Here is a 6,011-nt window from a genome sequence, read left to right on the forward strand (position 1 = left end):
CTGTCTGCCAGATTTTACTTGACTGTCCTTTATTCTCTGACGAGAGGGCGGTGGTTTCCTTGCCACTGGATTTGCCCTCGATTTTGCAAGACCACGCAACGACTGTGGTTAAGGTCTTACGGTTTTGTGTCCTGTCCAATTTGTTGCCTCGGATTTTAGGGAGAGGATTTTAATGTGCTGCTGGGTGACTGGCTCACCCAGGTTTTAGGTAAGAGGTCCGCCAGTCACGATTACCTACTTGTTTCACTTCGATTTCTGTTCTCTTTTTCTTGTGTTTCCTTTGCTTTTTTAGTGCGTTTCTTCTCCTCTTGTTTTGCCTCTGTATGTGAGGATTTGGAACTGCGTCAGGTCTGTGTCTTTTAGCCATTCTCCTTGTTCGCTGTCCGTCTTCGTCCCTTCAACGCATGTGTTCCTGTTTCTATGCGTTGGGGCGTGTGATGTCCATGCTGTTTAGCGCCCGGAAACCTCAAACCACACACACGCAATAGCCACCCCATCACTGGCGTACCGCTTCCCGCGGAGAGCATCCTTCATTGGACCAGATGGAAGTCTTCTGTTAGGCGGCGAGAAACCCGGCAGGCACACACTTTTGTGCACTCGAACTAGTGAAGCAATGTGTCAACACTATCAACAGAGACTGTGGCGGCGCGGTTCCTTCCGTCCCTTTACGGCGTACCTGCTCCTACCTGTGAACATTATCTCAGCAGATCATCAGTAGCGAAGTCGAGCGAAACCTACTGTACTTCGACGTGAACCAGGCTGCAATTAAAGTCAGTAACCTACGTTTCGGGAGAGTATTTACATGAGATGAAAAGTTGGAAATTTTGTCCTTAATTAGTATATTCTGAAACTTAGGTAAACAAGTATCACTGCCAAGCCCGTACTAGTCTTCACACAGTCACTCACAATCCCTTTCACTCACGTTAGCAAGTTTATGGTGTTAAACAAGTATCACTGCCAAGCCCGTGCTAGTCTTAACACAGTCACTCACAATCCCTTTCACTCACGTTAGCAAGTTTATGGTGTTGCATTTCCGGAGAAGGTAATAGCATAAATACCGCAACTTCACTTGGGCTATTCAGTAGCTGTGTATTCACCTGATGGTGGCCGGACGTCTCTGGGCCGAAATACTGTGGCAGAATGTCGGCGGGATCCGGCTGCATACCCGGAAATTATTAGAAGAAGAAATACGCTGGGATAATTTCAGAAGTTACAAAAAATACGGATTGTTTTTGATTGATAATGCTCGTCAAATATTAAGTCTGTCGGAACCTAACGCAGTCACAGTTTTTAGCCACCGACCTGCTCAATACGCCACGCGGAATATATGTCTATTCTCGTCACAAAATTTACTTAAAAATTCCGAAATTTCTACACACACACATCGTAATAATTATGCCGTCAGTTTGCCACACTTTTGATGTATGAAACGCTGCTAGATCCGGCTACTTATCATTTCCATCGTAACTACTACTACACACGTCCGAACTGTTTCATGGCTAGGCTCCGACTCTCCTCTAGAACGAACGAACGAACCGGGCTTCAGCAGGGGGCCCCCCGGCCCCTGGTTGGCGGAGTCCTAGTAGGCTTGCCCTACTTTGCCTCCAAGTCTTCTTTCTTTTGGAGTGGTTAATTCTTCTCTTTTGATTTGTGTCTTCTTGTGGCCCTTCTCAGGTTGGTTAAACTTCTTGGTGTCTGCACTTCAGACACTGGGTGGGCCCATGACAGGCCGTCTTCGCTGCTCCCGGCGCGGACGGCGTAGGGAGCGCCTTATTTCGACGGCTGTTGAACAGCCGCCGGTGCGGCGGTCATCACGGCTTCCGCAACTCTCTGCAGCGTGTCGGCAAGGCGTGTCACCTTGTCGATTGCCGCAGAGAGTGCGGAAATTGCTGCAGCCAGCCCTCCTTCTTGCGCTGTTGTAGTGGCGCCTTGGCTGGTTGCTGCTGGGTGACGCGTGGCGGCTGGCGCGTTACCACGCCTTTCGCCTCCTGTCGCGTCCTTGCGTGCTCTTCTCTGCGCGCCTTCCCTTGGACGTGGTAGGCGCGCTGGTCTTCGGGTGTGCGCTCGCGCGCACGTTTTCCAACGCGGATGCGCCGGCTTCTGTTGCTCCATTCTATGGGGACGGAGTTGGCAGCATTGGCTGCCGGCGTCTGTCTTGCGTGTGCCGGCCGCCTCGCCGGTTTTGCGCCTGGGCGCGGACGGCGGAGGGAGCGGTCGGCAGTCGTCTCGTGGCCTGCTGCCCGTTTTGGCGAGCTATTGCGGCTTTGAAGACTTGGCAGCCGCGGTAGCTCGCCACGTGTGGGCCGCTGCAGTTCGCACACTTGGAAGCGTGCGTCCGCGGTAGCGGACACAGTCTGCTGGCACGGGCCCCGGCACACTTCACGCACTTCTCGGGGAAGGAGCAGTGGCGAGCCACGTGCCCCATCCCCTGGCAGCGGAAGCATTGTTCCAGGCCCCTCTTCTGCCTCAGGTTTTCGACGGTGACCTTTGTGTTGGCCACCCTCGTCACCTGGTAGAGCCGCCTGTTTTCCGGTGTATCGGTGGCGATCACCAGAAGTGACGGAGACTCCTTGTGACTGACGTGCGACTTCACGCGCGTCACGTTGCGCACGCGGAAGTCGAGCTCCGCCAGTTCTTCATGTAGCAGCTCGGGTTGAGCTGCTACGGGTAGTCCTTTGAAGACTATCTTCAGCAGTCGCTCGGGGACGGCGGCGTGTGTGTACCAGTGGAGGCCCTGGTTTGACGCCTCGCTCGTCACCCGGATGTAGTCTTCGGTGTTTGCGACTTGTAGCCGCACAAGGTTCCCTGTTGCAGCTCGCAAGGTGAAGTCGGCAGTCGTCCACTGCCACACGAGCTGCAGGAACCCTTTATAGTCTTCTGCCACCTCGAAGACTATGGGCGGCGGCCTCCGGTGTGACCGTCCGGTGGTGGGGACGGCTTCTTCATCGTCTTCTTGGTTCGAGCGGCCTGCTTGGGCAGCGGCCGTGGGCGCCGACTGCTCGGAAGTAGGCTGTTCAGTCTTCTCCTCGACCGCAAGTGCCCCAAAACGGTTTGCGGTCGATGTGGGCGGCGGTGAAGGCGTCGTCCTTGGTCCAGCCGCACGTCTCGACGTGACGGTCGTCCAGGTCGATCCTGCACCGCTGTCGTCTGGTAGGGCGCGTCCTCTGCCCCCGTTTGTTGAGGCAGCGAGCTGCCTCCTCTTCTTGGGCGTCTTTTTGGCGCCGGTTGCTGCGGTTGTGTAAAGGCCGGTTCCCACTAGGGCTGCCGCGCGTCAAAACCGCGCGTCAGCGGCGTGGTTGCCATGGAAACGGCGTCAGCGGCACGGCGCGGCGGGCTCTGCGTCGCGGTTTGACCATGTCGAACCGCTTCCGCTGCCGCGTGCCGCGCTCCAGGTGCGCGCCGCCAATCACAGAACGCGCTGAGCGTGACGTCAGGTACGGAACCTCGGGCCACGCGAACTTTCGCCGAACCGCTGGCGCGGACGCGGCGGCAGCTATGAAATACTTAACATCCGATTCCAAGGAAACTATTCGCTAGAAAAATTTGATTCTTGGACATGTTACAGCCTGATATCTTCTCTCGATAACGAACCGAATTTCTTTTCGTTATTCGTGGTGGTTACTTGCTGTATCGCATTTACGTAAACCTTTACACGAAATTTTAATGAGTGTGCAGAGGTAAAAACGCATTGCGTGGACTTTGCGTACAGTTCATTGTAGGTAATACATTATTGCGTATGAAAATTAGTCAACATATCGAAATTGTTTTTAAAGCTGAGAGCAGATCGATAGCTATCACCGTTCTCGAGATATTGACTGATATGTCGGCGGACGGGCTGTGCGGTGACCGCGTGCGGGTTGCTCGGCGACGCGACCGGTACTTCGTCCTGCTTGTCGTAAACCATGTGGTTGTATCAACCGCAAATTTCGTAAACGGTTCAAGAAATCGAAATATGTTTTATTTATTTATTTTTTTTTTTTTTTTTATTTTTTTTTTTTTTTTTTTGTAAACGATAACTTGTGAAAAGTCATGTATTTCGTCGCATGATAAATATCCTAAATCTGTTTATCTACTGAGATATGAAAGTAACTACAGTTTTTCAGAAGGGATAGATGAATTTTTTTAAATGGCATTAATAGCATGTCGAATGAGAAGTTAAACCGAAACTAATTTGCTGGTATGTCATAAGATGTAATTTACTAAATATGTAGAGCTATTGATTATTTCCTTTCTTTTTTCTTTATCCAGTGTACTTTACTGATTCAAGATGCGTTTCGCCTTTTACTTTAAGGCATCTTCGGTGGAATCTAGAATGACTCAGTTTTGTTTTGATCTGTGATACTTGCAGATTATAAAACAGTTCACATCTTTTTTTACGTGAATGACTGAGTACTTACAGTGAATTGAGTTTTTGGCGGACATATACGTTTCCCCTCACCTGGTCACATGCTGGAGGTTGAACTAAAGCTTAGATTATGGAACATAAGCACATTTTCATGTTCGCTCTTTTTTCTTCTGTCACTAGCAGTAGACGTTTTACCGAAAACTCTGATTTAAAGTCGTAACTACAGTGTGTTCACCTCATGTCCGTTCCTGTCTGGTTTGTTTATGTACATGTTGCCAACCTGCAGAATTATATGCTGAAAACTAATGTTTGTTTATTTTTGTTCTCCTTATATCTGTATGTGTGTGTGGCTAGCCAGTGATAGTTATAGAAAGTTGAAAGTGAATCCAGTAGTTGTCAGACAGTGGGTGAAAGATTTGGTGTTCAGCTGATTTCAGTTTTGGTTTAAATGTTTTAAGGAGTGCATGGAAGAGTAAATTCACTGCTTACATTAATAGATAAAATAGTAGAATAGTATTTCAACAGATGATTATTATCAGAATACTATCACCCAACCCCTTTGTCCTCACTCTTTGACGCCCCACAATACGTCCTGTCAACTAACCCCTATTGTTGTCAAAGTTGTGCCGTAATTTCCTCTTCCTCCTCTATTTAATTCCGTACCTCTTCTTTAGTCACACGATCCTCATATCTAATGTTCAGCATTCTTATGAATCACCACATTTTGAAAGCGTCCATTGTCTTCTTGACAGAACTGTTCATCGTCCACGTTTCACTTACATACAAGGCTGCACTCCACACAAATACCTTTGTAAAATAGTATCCAACCATTAGCATTTATATTCGGTGCGAACAAATTTTCTTTTTCAGAACGCTTTTCTTGCTATTGACAGTCTTCAGTCAGGTTTGCGTCTGCACCAGGAAATGCCTTACAATTTAAAATCTGGTTTCGAAAACTGTTCCAAATATATATTATTCTTTCGTGATTCTTAAGCAAGGTGCTGGCGATGATTACATTATGCTCTGTGGGAAATTCTATAGCCGGCCGAAGTGGTCGTGCGGTTAAAGGCGCTGCAGTCTGGAACCGCAAGACCGCTACGGTTGCAGGTTCGAATCCTGCCTCGGGCATGGATGTTTGTGATGTCCTTAGGTTAGTTAGGTTTAACTAGTTCTAAGTTCTAGGGGACTAATGACCTCAGCAGTTGAGTCCCATAGTGCTCAGAGCCATGTGAACCATGGAAATTCTATCAGGTGGCTTCCACTTTCATCCCTTCCACCTAGCCTTTGTGTTATTACTGTTTTCGTGTACCTGCTACCGTACCACATTTTAAATTTTTGTCTCGCTTAACTATCTGAATAATCTCTCTTGTTGTACATTGTTTCACTGTGTTAGGAGATAGTGAACAATCGTGAACGGTAGTCATGAAATCTGTTTATGGTGAAATGAGAAAACATGAATAATGAAATATGTGAAAGAGCACATTGTACAGAAAATGAAAAATTGGTATGTCTTCACCCAACTTCGTCTTCCCTTCATGTAGGTGTAAGATATAGATAATCAAACGCACCGCGCGTTTCAGTGGGTCCTGCCACGTACCTCAGTGGCTGTCCGTCATTGGCTACCGCTAACGTCTGCCGCTTCCAGATGGGAACGCCAATTCCGCGA

The sequence above is a fragment of the Schistocerca americana genome, chromosome 1 (assembly GCF_021461395.2).
Source record: "Schistocerca americana isolate TAMUIC-IGC-003095 chromosome 1, iqSchAmer2.1, whole genome shotgun sequence".
Classification (NCBI taxonomy): domain Eukaryota; kingdom Metazoa; phylum Arthropoda; class Insecta; order Orthoptera; family Acrididae; genus Schistocerca; species Schistocerca americana.